Raw genomic sequence first — 14,415 nt, 5'->3', positions numbered from 1 at the left:
TTCTTTTTCTGTCAGCAAAGTCATCACTGGAGAAGGAGCCTGTGGACATCTAAAGAAATAAGACAGAGCTGGCGGCTTTTCCCTGTCTCCCTGACAGGGACGAGACGTCTCTGCATCTTATTATTTTAACTCCAGAAAACCTTTTGATGGCAGGAAAATCAGAAAATTCAGAAGAAAACAAAAATCACCCCCATCTCCCCCCATTTAGAGGAGGAAACCACCTTTCCATTTCTGTGAGAGTCCCAGCGACATAGAGCTAGGGTTATTGTTATGATTATCATTTCACAAAGACCATAGCAAGCTTGATAGGTAGCCTCCTCTTTCTTACTATATAATACATCATAAGCACCTTTCCAAGCCCATAAATAGAGATTGATCCCACTCTTAATGTCTGCCTACTCTTCTATTACCTACCCGGATGGCTTATCATTTATTTACACACATTCCTATTGATACACATTTAGATTGTTCCTGGTTTTGCCTTCTTCCAAGCAAAGCTGAGCTGAGCATCCTGGTAGCTAAATATCTGCATTCATCCGGGCTAGAAGGAGCATTTCTGAATTAACAGGTATACCTAGTTTTGCTGGTTTTATTACCTGTCCATAAAATCCTCTCAAAGTGAAAGCGGTTTTTTTGTTGTTGTTTTTTTTTTAAATTTCCCTCTCCTTTGCCATTTCCCTATTTGGAGAGCCACTTTTTTTTTTTTTTATTGTAAACAAATGGGATGCATGTTGTTTCTCTTTGTACATGGAGTAAGAGTATACCATTTGCGTATTCATACATTTACATAGAGTAATGATGTTTGATTCATTCCGTTATTTTTTTTCCTTCCCCCCCACCCCTCCCACCCCTCTTTTTCCTCTATACAGTCCCTCCTTCCTCCTGTCTTGCCCCCCTCCCACCCCCCATTATGTGTGAATTGAGCAGCTATGAACATTGATGTGGCTGTATCTCTGTAGTATGCTGATTTTAAGTCCTTTGGGTATAGGCCAAGGAGTGGGATAGCTGGGTCAAATGGTGAGTCCATTCCAAGTTTTCTAAGGAATCTCCATACTGTTTTCCAGAGTGGCTGCACTAATCTGCAGTCCCACCAGCAGTATGAGTGTACCTTTTTCCCCACATCCTTGGAAAGCCACTTTTATGAAAACAAAGGCAATAATTAATTATGAAATAATTAACACATGAACATTATCCAAAGAGAGGTCACAGATGGGTACATGGGAATGACATCATATCTTCAACTCAATCTCAACAGCCTTTCACTAAAGTATCACACAGGGTTGATTTTAGGATTCACCATTATTGTACACAAAATTAAGAGAGGAAAAAAGTAAGCCTCTCCCAACCTAACTGGGACCCCGGGCTTTCCTCGTCCTGTGCGGCCCCTCGGTGGTACACACCATTCCTCACTTGGAATTCCTGTCGCCTACGCTGGCAATTTCTCCTGCCTCTTGTTGCCTGGTATATAATAAGAAATTCTTTCACACCTAGCTCAGTGACAAAAATGTAACATGGCTTCACATCTGCTTAGAGTTTCTTTCCTTTGAGGGGTTCAGCAAAGATTGGTTCTTGCTTTGCAAAAAAATAAAGAAAAAAGAAAAAAATTTCTCCCCAAACAAGAATTTGCTTCACTAGAGTCAAATTTCCACAGCACCGCTCTGCTTGGGGGGCCTTCCTGTTATACAGAGATTTTGCATTTCAATGCCAAATCATGTCACAGCGTCATCTTTCCCAAGACATTTCAAGTGGCAATTAAAATCAACATGTGAAGCACCAGCAATGTGCAGAACTCAGCTGTCGCAATGACAAGGTGAACAGCCGGGCCGCGTTTGCTTGGGCACAGGGAGGGACCCTCCGTCGTGCCCACCGCTGAGCTGATGGCGAACTCTAAGGTACAGGGAAGTTAAAATTAGGAGAACGGTGCATCTTTAAATCAGGGAAATTGATTAGTAGGAACCTCGGGAGATTCAGATAAAAATGAGAGGACTATTAATACCAGCGTGCTGGTAATTACACTCCCTTATTTCTATCAGTGAGGGTACAGCCGGAAGTCAGTGAGGGACAACATGCGTGGGTCTGTGGAACCCTGGGTTGCTGGCATTTCTCACCTGCCTCCCAGAGGAGGCAGCTTTGTCCATGAGGCAACTTTGTCCACTATGGTTGTTCTAGAGTTAAAAGACACACAGAGATGCACATAAGATGATAGATAGATAGATAGATAGATAGATAGATAGATAGATGAATGGATGGATGGATGGATGGATGGATGGATAGATAGATAGAGAGATGATAGATGGATGGATGGAAAGATGGATGGATGGATAGATGGATAGATGGATGGATGGATAGATGGATGGATAGATAGATAGATAGATAGATAGATAGATAGATAGATAGATGGATAGATGGGTGGATAGATGGATGGATAGATAGATAGATAGATAGATAGATAGATAGATAGATGGATAGATGGGTGGATAGATGGATGGATGGATAGATAGATAGATAGATAGATAGATAGATAGATAGATAGATAGATGGGTGGATAGATGGATGGATAGATAGATAGATAGATAGATAGATAGATAGATAGATAGATGGGTGGATAGATGGATGGATAGATAGATGATAGATAGATAGATAGATGGATGGATAGATAGATGGATGGATGGATAGATGAATGGATAGATAGGTGGATAGATAGATGGATGGATAGATAGATGATAGATAGATAGATAGATAGATAGATAGATGAATGGATGGATAGATGGATGGATAGATAGATAGATAGATAGATGGATGGATAGATAGATGGATGGATGGATAGATGAATGGATAGATAGGTGGATAGATAGATGGATGGATAGATAGATGATAGATAGATAGATAGATAGATAGATAGATAGATGAATGGATGGATAGATGGATGGATAGATGGATGGATAGATAGATAGATAGATAGATAGATAGATAGATGGATGGATAGATAGATGGATGGATGGATAGATGAATGGATAGATAGGTGGATAGATAGATGGATGGATAGATAGATGATAGATAGATAGATAGATAGATAGATAGATAGATAGATAGATGAATGGATGGATAGATGGATGGATAGATAGATAGATAGATGGATGGATAGATAGATGGATGGATGGATAGATGAATGGATAGATAGATAGGTGGATAGATGGATGGATAGATAGATGATAGATAGATAGATAGATAGATAGATAGATAGATAGGAAGGATATGGATATAGATATAACAGCAACATCACCCCTAAGTACGAATTTTTAAAACATATTAGATCCCGTATTGGAGGAAGACTTGGAGACAGTCTGTCCTCCTCCAACATGACGGAGATTTCTAAGAGGAACTTTGAATTTCCAGGTGGTTGTCTCATGTGCTGATCCAGGATGGAGCTGGGACATAGGGGTACAGGATGGAAAAGAGGAAGAGAATGTGAGCAAGGAAAACAAAAGAAGAGAGAAAGTAGCAAGGAGAAAGGGCACACCCCCCGGACCTCATCTGAATGGGGCTCTGGAGGAACCGGAAGAGGTCTTATTTTGGCCCCAATCTCTGGACTCCTATTTCTTGAAGACAAAACATCTGTAGAATTGCTCTTTTGACACCTCGGCATTCTCCCAGAAACTGTGGGGTTCGACAGCAGGATGACTTTTATAGAATAGCCGTGAATACTGGATGCCCCCTCTGAAACTCATGCTGAAATCCGCGGTCATGGTGGTGGTGGAGGTGGGGAGGTAGGAGGTGATGAGGTATCTGGAGGGATTAGTGCCTGCAACGGTTTGGATACGGCTTGTCCCCACCAAGACTCAGGTTGAGGTTCGGTTCCTCCATGGGGAGGTGTTGGGAGGTGTTTGGGGCAGGGATGGAGCTCTCCTGACTAGATCGATGCCGGCGCTCAGGAGTAAGCTGTCACTCTTGCGGAACTGGGTTCCTTACATGGAAGCAGATTGGTGTGAAGTAAGGTGACATCTCACGTTTTGTCTCTTTCACATGTCACTGCTTGCCTTGCTGCTCTCCACCATGAGTTGGCACAGCACAAGGCCCTCACCCCATCCTGAACATCCTACCCTCCAGAACCATGAGCCAAAATAAACCTCTTTCTTTCTTAAGTTACCCAGTCTCAGATATTTTGTTACAGCAACAGAAAACAGACTGAGTCCACGCCTTCCTCATAGAACTGGATTAGTTACCACAAGAACAGGTCGTTATAAAGCAAGCCTATCCCACATCTGTTGCCTTTTCTGTACATTTCCACTTGTCCTTCCATATTTCTACCATGTTATGATGATCTAAAGTCCTTGCCAGATGTGGCCACCTGATTTTGGAATTCCAGCTTCTAGAAACACAAGTTAAACAAACCACTTTCCTTTATAAATGACCCAGTCTCAGGTATTCTGTTATAGTCACAACAACAAAAAGGACTAAGACAGATACCATACCATACCAAGATCTAGGTGCTATGGTAAGAACATCCTCTGATTTTCTCATTCATTCCAAATAGCAAACTTTTGAATTAGAGTCATGGTCATTTCCATTTCGTAGACTTAAAAAACTAAGACTTTGTGAGAAACCACCCTGCTCCCCAAGACATACAGTTGAGAAAGACAGGCAGTAAAGAGAGGTGGTGAGGTGAATGGAATCTGAAGCCAGCATGGTCTATGTGGAATTCGATGAATTATGGATTGCTGCATAACATGTCGCCACAGACTTAGAGGTTTAAAACAACACCTGCTTTTCTTGCATCACAGTGAATTACGTGGCTTACCTAGCATCTCTGCTTTAGAATCTCTAATAAGCCTGCAAAAAAGATGTTGACCAGGTCAGGGGGTCATCTGAAGGCTCCACCGGAGAAGGATCTGATGTTGAGTCCACGTGATTGTTGGCAATACCCGGCTCCCCCAAGGTCTCCAGTTCCTTGCTGGTTCCAGTTCAGCTCTGTCATCTGAGCCCTTCCAACATGGCAACTTGTTTCTTCAAAGTCAACGGGAAAGAAAGCTTGCTGGCAAGATGCAAGTTACAATTCTCCACGATGTGTCATCTCGGCTATGTTCTATTGGTTAAAACTCAGGCACAGGTCCCGCCCACTCAAGGGGAGGGGATCCCAGGAGGGCGAGGGACCACTGAGCCAAGTAGACCATCCTAAAATCTGTATGGCACTCATCCTGACTACACCACTACCAGGTAGCTCACCCTCTCTGTGCCTCAGTTTCACCATTAGTAAGATGGGGACTCCACTTCCATCAACCAACCTCCTAAATTTGGCATGAGGGTTAGACGTACTAATATTTGCAAAGTGACTCAACCAATGCCCAGCACAGACTAAACACCACACACAACATCTGTTGTGTTGTGCTAGGAAATTCCAGAGCTGGAATCCAAACCCAGATTTGTCGGGTGCTAAAGGTAACCTTCTGGATCATCCAATGTTTGAAGAAGAAATATTAGAAAATACGACAAAAGAAAATGAAAATTATTCTCAATCCAAATATCAGCCTCCCAACCAAAATCCTAGCCAGTCATGTTGTGGATAGTAAAGAAGCTGATTCTAAAGTTTATGTAGACAGGCAAAAAAACTCAAAATAGCCCATAAGATTAAAAGAGAAGAAAACGGAGGACAGACAATGTCAGGGGCGGGTTCTGAGGACCCCAGAGCCGCACCCTGGCCTGATCTCTAAGATGGCGCCTGGCAGCTTGCCAGAATAAGCCGTACTCATAAGTAACTCTGATTGGCTGCTGTAAACTGATCCTTGATAGGCTAATATCTCAGAACTCTGATTGGTTTCTGTATATGAGGTGATTCTTGTAACTGCCTAGAGACTGATCCTTGATAGGCTAATATCTCAGAACTCTGAGGTGCTGTATATGAGGTGATTCTTGTAACTGCCTAGAGACTGATCCTTGATAGGCTAATATCTCAGAACTCTGATTGGCTGCTGTATATGAGGTGATTCTTGTAACTGCCTAGAGACTGATCCTTGATAGGCTAATATCTCAGAACTCTGATTGGCTGCTGTATATGAGGTGATTCTTGTAACTGCCTAGAGACTGATCCTTGATAGGCTAATATCTCAGACTGACTCTGATTGGCTTATGCTTGCTATATAACCCAGACACTTCCTCGAATAAAGGTTGTTGTTTGTTGGTCATTGTTTGTTGTTCGTTGGTCTTTGTCTTTTGGTCTTTTTGTTCCTGTGCCTAAAAAGAAGCGTACGCGTTATCATTGCCTCCGCGGACGGTGGGCGATGATAAGACAAGACCTGACTTCAAGACTGACTTTAAAGCTACAATAGTCAAGACAGTGCGGTGTGGGCAAAAGAGACCAAGAGATCAGGGATCCAAACAGGGAAACCGGGAATCGACCGCCAACAATATAGTCAACTGATCTTTCACAGAGGAGTTAAGGTGATCAGGTAGAAAAGGCAGACTTCTCTGCAAGCGGAGCTGGCCCAACTGGATAACTCAAAGTGGATTACGGATCTAAATGAAAAATACATAATTATAAATAAACTATGGATAGGAGGAAAATAAAAGTGACCTTGGATTTGGCATTGACATTTCAGATTCAACATCCAAAGCATGATCCACCAAAGAAATGGATACACTGGAATTCTTTCAGATCAAAACGTTCTGCTCTGCAAAAGAGAATGGTAGGAGAATGAGAAGACAGGTCACAGGTGGGAGAAAAATCTTTGCCAGGAATATCTGAAAGAGGAAGGTGTCCGAACGTTACAAAGAACGCTTAAAAGCTGGACAGTAGGTAAACCATCCGAACTTGAACAAAAGCAAAAGTGAGCAGATGGCCAATGAGCGTGCAAAGTTACACTCTATTATCAGACAAGTGCAAATTAAGATGCTGACGATATAGCACTCCATACCTATTATAGTGGTAAAACCCCCAAATACCAAGAGCACCAGATGCCAGTGAGGATGGGGGACAAAAGAAGTTGTCATTCATTGCTGGTGGGTGTGCAAAATGATACAGTCACCTTGGAAGAAAGCTTGGTGGTTTCATAGACAACTAAAAGGTCCTCTTCCCTTAGAATCAGGCAATTGTATTCCTTGGTGTTTACCCTGATGAGGTGAAACCTCAGACCCACAATAAAACTTGTACAGGAATGTTTAAAGCAGTTTTATTCATCATTGCCAAACTTGGAAGCAACCACCATGTCCACTAACAGGTAGATTAGTGGTTAAATAAGCTATGGCACAAATAAACTGTGGTACCTTTGCACAGTAGAATACTATTTAGCACTGAACAGAAGTGAACTATTAAGTCATGAAGAGACATGAAAGAGCCATAAATGCATTTTGAGAAACCCATAATTTAGAGGACTTTCCAGTACTATCTACTGATATAAAAATGAAGAACGTATCATCCTAAGGGTCCAGAGATTAACCAGACCACCAGACAGCCTCTTGGGATCACCACGTTGATATTATTCCTATGTACCTTTTTATATGCACCTCTTACTAATTTTCCTTTAAAAGAAGAGCAGGGACCCACCAGGCACAGTGGGGCATATCTGCAGTCCTAGCCTCTTGGGAGGCTGAGGCAGGAGGATCACAAGTTCAAAGTCAGCCTCAGCAGCTTAGAGAGGCCTTAAGCAACTTACCGAGGCCCTGTCGCTAAATAAAAAATATATACAAAAAAGGCTGGGGATGTGACTCAGTGGTTGAGCACCCCTGGATTCAATCCTCAGTGTATAAAAGAAGGAACAGGGAACCTCCAAAATGTGTCTTTCGCTCTTGAGATGATCCACCTTCTCCCTTGAATGTGAATCTACATTTTAAAATAAACCTGTCTATACCTCTGACCAATCCGTGCTGAGATTCTTTCCCACTACTTATGCCAAGAACCCTGCTGGTCCTGAGTTGAGCTTCCCTTCCTCTCCCAGGACTCCTCAGATGCATATCCAGAGACGTCTCTTCTTCTGTGACAAAGCTATTCTGCATGAAATTATAATGGTGCATGTGTGTCATGACACCTTTGTCAAAACCCACAGAATGTCTACTACAAGGAGCCAACCCGGAGGTAGACTGGTTAGCTACTGATTGTGTACTAATACTGACTCACGGACTGTGATGAACGCCCCAGGTTCAATGCAAGACATTAATAATTGGGGGGCCTGTAGAGAAGGGTGAGGTTACTCTGTACTTTCTGCTAAATATTTCTATAAACATAAAACTGCTCAAAACTGCATACTAAATATAATATGATAATCAGTATATTAATTTATAATTATAGAATAATTAAATATATATAAGGAGAGATAGATATTTTTGAAAAGAATAGTATTCAGAGGTTGAACCCCCAGTCTTGTTTCCATGCAGATATACTTATTTTTAATTTAATGTGTGCATTCTCAAAAAGGCAGGCACGTTTTTGAAGATTTCAATACAAATGGTCAAACTTTCCTCCAGAAAGATATCGATTTCTGCTGCGCACAGAAAACACGAGGCATCTTTTCACTGTGCCCTGATTAACACCAGAACCCCAGCCAGGCTCTCAAGCAACCACGTGGCTTCTGCCTGCTGTACCCAGCTGTGCAGGGAGCGAGTTGGAGTTTACCTTCCCTGCAGCATCTGCACCCCATGACTGGTTGCCTCTGCAGCTTCGGCTGCTCAGAACCTTAGGCGCGGAGCACCTTCAGGCAGAGTGAGACCTGGCTTTCTGCCAGAATAAGACCTGTCGATAGGGCTAGTGCAGTCTAGTCGGCATCGACTCCTGGCCCCCGCGCCTGCCCCACGTTCTGGCTGTCTTGGGGTAATACCCAAGGCAGCCCCACGCAATGCCAGCCCAAGATCCAGAGAGTCAGAGGCTGGGAGGGCGAGCTGGGCATGACACTGAAAGGTTAGGATTGCTCGTGATCCTACATCAATAACCTTCCCTTAAGCTGTCAGGCGACAAAGGCAAGAACCTAAGAGAGAGTGGTCGAGACTGTGGACTCCAGAGCTGGCATTCAAATGCTGACTACCAGCCTTCTAACAGACTCCATTCTCCATTCCTTCCATAGTGGTGGGTAAATACATGGCTGCTCAGCTGGGACTACAATTCCCAGCTTCCCATGGGGCAAGGTGGAACCATGTGACTAGGTTCCAACCAATGGAATGTGAGCTTGGTCACCTGAGACAAGTTACTGTACCTCTCTGAGCCTCAGCATGCTTATGTGTAAAATAGGCATACTAATGCTCACGTCAAGAGATAATCCACGCAGAGTGCTAAACGATTAACTAGCCCTATAGAGAAAAGCCATCCTGAATATCCCAGGGTTCTTAGAGTCCGCCCCTCCTAACTGCCTTTGCCTCTGGGGTTCCTTCAGCCCTGAGAAGCAAATACCTCACCCAGAATTGCACGCTGAGCTGCTGATCATGCCTAGAGGTTCAGTTTTTGAAAGCTCAATCTAATGCCCTTTTGGCTGAAACCCAAGGGCCCCTCTTGCAAGACACAAAGTGCTCTGACCGTAACCTCCTTCCACTTCCCTAGCTCTCTCCTGCCTCCGGGGGGACCCTGGTGAAAGACAGGGCGCATGCCGTCAGGATCTCAGGCTTTAGCTTTCTAACGGGAACATTATTTAGGACCTGAGTCAGTTGAGCACAAAATGTAATCATCCGATCAATACTGTGACCCAGCCTGTCAGGAAGCGAGGGACTGGCTGAGAGGCACACGGTTGCCAAGAGTGTTTTTGTTTGTTGAGTTTCTCCTCTGGATCCTAAGGAGCGCGTCCGGAAGTGTGGAAATTTCCATTCCCTGGGTGGGGCACCTGCGGGTCCCCCAAACCTTCATTTGCATTCATCTCTGTGGAACCAAGTCCAGCTCTTCATGTCCTCTGATGATCCCTGCTGTAGTCCCCCTTCCCCATCTTTGCCTACGAGGGTCTCCTCACCTGGACAGTCATCGCATACTAGATCTTTCCAACTTATCCCTCTGCTTCTACTCCAATTCCTCCGGAGTCCATAGGATGACCCCAGGAGCCATCGTGATATATTGACCAGATCTTCCCTCAGGAATGAATCAAGCTGCTGCAGGGTTGCCTGATCCAAAGTCACTTTCCTTTCTAAGATCACTTTTCAGAGACAGGTCGCTGCAGGGGTATAGAGACCCAGCTTCCTCCTCTCAAGATGGGAAACTCTGGAGGTTCATTTCTGGGTCAGAGATCCCCGTGGCATTGTCTGAGCACTTCAGTCGTGCAAAGGCCCTGAGGTAGGAGAATGCCCAACATGTTTGAAGAAGACAAAGTAACTGAAATGAAGGAGGAAGGAAGAGAGTGGTAGATGATGAATTTAGAACAGGTTGGGGTCTGGGAATTGGGTAGGACTTGGTTACAGCTTACTCAGATAGTCCATTAGAGAGTCATGACCAGAGAATAACATGTTTCAGCAACAATATTGTGTTAGGCTAATTAGAGCAAAGGTGCAGTTAGGAGATTGTACAGATGATCCAGGGGGAAAAATATTGTGACTCAGATCAGGTCCAAGACAGCAGTTCAAACTGCCAGTCTTCTAACAGACTCCATTCTCCATTTCTTCCATAGTGGTGGGTGAATACATGGCTGCTTAGCAGGGACTACAATTCCCAGCTTCCCTTGGGGCAAGGTGGACCCATGTGACTAGGTTCTAACCAATGGAATGTGAGCACAAGTGATGCAGTCACCCTCTCATTTACTTAAAAGAAAATGGTATGTTCTTTCTCTCTTTGCCCTTCTACCTAAAGCCACAGGTATGTGCCTAGACGCAGCTGGACAGTGCAGATGAGGATAATGCTGTGGAAGGAGACCAAGTCCCTGAATGAAGGTGTGAAGCAAAGCCACATAGTCTGGACTCCTCACCGCAGGGACTATTTCACAAATAAGAAATCAACTTCTTTAATCCACCATACTCAGGGGTTCTTTGTTACAGAAGCTTAACCTCCACCTCAACTAATACACAGACTTTTGTGGAAGGTTTAGCACTATCAGAAGTGAATTATAGCACAGTGTGGAATAGGAAACAGCCTAAAATATAATACTATCTCCATCCATAAAGCTCATTTACCCAAACCTGCAAGGAACTTTCCAGAATGTCTTCCCCCTTAGGTCCCTGCCTGCCTGCTGCCTTTTCTGTTAATATGTTCTGTCTCCTTTCATATATGTACTACTCCAACTTCCCATTGCCTGAAGACATCTGCAAAATTTCATCTCCTTTTATCAATCCAGTGGTTATTTTCCAAATCTCTGTCACAGACCAGCTCCAGGAACTCCTTTGCAGGACTCAGAAGGCCTGATAGAGCAGCCTCAGGAAAGAAAGATGCCTCTAGTCCAACCACTGTCTTAACACAAAGAATAAGCAGAACTTCCAAGGTCATAGAAAACCCCCACTTGCCTCAGAGTACATTTTCAACCCCTCTCCCTTCTCTAAAATTACTCAGGAGGTAGCAATGGGGCAGGGCTGGTTTTTAGGAGGAAATGTATTTTCCTCCAGGCTGGGCAAACCTTACTGTGTGCTCCTGGGGTTTTAGCATCCTTCTCCCAGGGACTTGGACACAAATATTTAAATACAGTGGGCACTCCCATTTACACATCCACGTGACTCTTTCTCACACCTGTGCACAGGCGCGTGCAGTTCCACAGCAGCCCAGTCAGCTGGAAGACCCTGCGTGGCCCAGTCTCTGCCTTCCTGCTTCCTGTGCTCGGGCTCCACCACACTTCCCTGGTCCCTGGCTCTGTGTCCTTTCCACTCTCTGATTCTTTGGGTTTCGCACCAAAATTCACAGTGGGAATGTCTTGTGGCCTCATTTCCTCCTGCTCTTACAGTCTGTCATACTCATTAATAACGCTGGGAAGCCGGTTGTAAAACCAGCAGAAACAAGGCCCCCGGAAGCCAAGCCGAGCGTGGCTTGGCCAGGCTTTGCCGCCGAGTCAAGATATCATGTCATTTTTTTCCTCTGGAATAAGACAGGATGTCTAATAGGGCCACCTGTCCCCGGGGTGACCGTGATCTGTCAAATGTTCACATTTCCCCACCACCAGTCGTGCAAGTGGAGCAAATGCCACGCAGTACCTTGGAAAACGTCTTGCTTGGGATCCAGCAGCATTAACCCTTCTGCCACCTCTGGGGACCGAGGAGAGTTAGCAGGCAATTCTCTGCGGGTTGTTTTCTGTGTGCATCTCTGCAAGGGTAGACGTGTGTGCCTACTGTGTGTGGACGTGGCGAGCTGTTCCATGCATACCAGCAGGGCCTGTCCGTGTGTGTTAATAGCAGTGTGTGTGTCTCCGTGTGTTTGTATTTTATTGGTCCCTGCTTATTTCTCTAACCCATTCCACGCCATTCTTCTTCCTTGAGTTCACGTTCCAAACACACAGTGATCTCCTCTTTATCCGCAGCTTTGCTTTCTGTGGTTTCTGTTACCTGGTCGACAGCAGCCTGAAAATATGAGATGGAAAATTCCAGAAATAAACAATTCATAAGTTTTAAATCATAATGGCTCCCTTTTATTTATTAATTACGGTTGTCAATCTCTTACTGTGCCTGATTTGCAAACTGAGCTTTACCATAGGTCTGTCCGAACAGGGAAAAGCCAGCATATATGGGGTTCAGGATTGCCCATGGTTGCGGGCATTTGCTGGGAAAGTCCTGCCCCCTGAGATAAGTGGTGACTCCTGTATACGCCTCATAATTCCCCAATATTCTCCCATCTCTGTCCCTCTCTCTGACATCAGCTTTGCATCTTTTTCTGTCACCGTGTTTGTCCCTTTCTCTTACCCGCTTCTCCTTTCCCCCCTCCACCCACCCTCATGCAGTATTTCCCTGACTCTCACCTGCCAGCCTGGCCTGGGTCACCTCTTCCCCTCACTCCTCAGCATTAGCATGGCTCCGGGCCTGGGCTCCTGGAAGGCATTAGCTCCCTTTGGGTGGGTGAGCACCCAGGGACCCCTCTTCCTCTTTCAGACTCACCACTGCGCTGTTTCACCGTCTTGCCCGCCCACGGCGGCTTTGCCCTGTGTGATCTTTGTTAAGTCGAAAGCATTTCCCCGAGTTGACCTTCCCTGCAGACTCAGCCACACCAGAAATTTGGGTGTGTTCAGGAAGATGAGCTTGAAGCAGCGTCAGCAGCTGGGTGTACCTGGGGGACGGGGCAATGTGAGTCCGTGGCTCTCTCAGCTGACACAGGTCAGGGAGCTGAGGGCTCGCCTGCTGGGGGACTGGGGACAGAAGGCAGGCCCAAGTCTCTTCCACCTGCCGGCATATCTCCTCTCTGACCTTCTTCAGCTTCTGGACCAGATTTGAGGGCAGCGCCGTGGTCCTTCTGAAGAGCACAGCATCGCTGGCGTAGGAAGTCCAGATGCGGTGGGAACTCGTGTGCATCCCAGAGAGTGAGGATTCCACCCCGCTGATCAGGGCAGAGACGCGGAGCATTTATGAGTTATTTAAGATCTTTTTTTATAGGGTTAGACTGTAAGTGACCCTGCTGATCACTTAGGATTCAAGTCAAGTTCAAGTTCAGGCTCATCCTGGTGTGTTCCAGCTCATTCTCAGGGGTTCCACATGGTTCCTGCTCGCTCATTCCATGTCCATCATTGCTTTTTAGTGGACAGCCCTGCTGACTTTGGGTTCAGCATCCCAAGCAGGACCACCAGACTTAGGTAAGAACTCTACAACCCACATGGCTACTTAAGGTCTAACCCCTCCCCAAATCTGATATAACCCTTAAAAGCTCTGTTTCTCTGCCCTGATTAGCAGCCTGGGGTCTCCATGAGGACTAGATTCCAGACCGACTCTCGAGTGAAACCCTGAAGGTTGGACTCCAGGGCTTAGAATTCACCCACCTCTTGGCAAGAGCTCGGTCAAAGCGCTCCCCACTCAAGCACCTGCTGACGCCCTCACGCGGGTCAGACACTGTGCCTGAGCCAACACAAGCATTTCTATTCTCCTTATTAGACCAGTGACCCCAAACTGGCAGCCCGGGATTGAATACGTCCCACTTACAGCTTTCCCTCATCCATAGGGCTTTGAACCAGTTGTCAACATTTAGAATTCAGATTTCATATACCAAATCCAGGTTTTAAGCTTTTCTTTGAAAAAAATCAATCACTCAAGCAACACAGAGCCCACGTTCCCCGTGGCAATAGCCAGATGAGGGTAGAGGACGGCTGCTCCCTTTGGCGGGGTTCTGCCCCTGGCTTCCCTGCGGCACCCGTCTGTCTGCCCCCCTCCATTAACGTCACTCTCTGGCCCCATGGAACTCTGAATTTGGACAGTTCTACCTCGGGGCATCTTTTCATGAAAGACAATAAGCTTCTGTCTTGTGCTAGCCAATATTTTGTGCTTGCTGTTACCTGCACCCAAATCTAATGCTGGGTGTTTCAGCAACTGTCGCCAAATTCCACAATTAGGAGGAGAAGGCGG

This window comes from Sciurus carolinensis, chromosome 8 (genome assembly GCF_902686445.1).
Source record: "Sciurus carolinensis chromosome 8, mSciCar1.2, whole genome shotgun sequence".
Lineage (NCBI taxonomy): Eukaryota > Metazoa > Chordata > Mammalia > Rodentia > Sciuridae > Sciurus > Sciurus carolinensis.
This window is presented reverse-complemented; position numbering follows the sequence as displayed.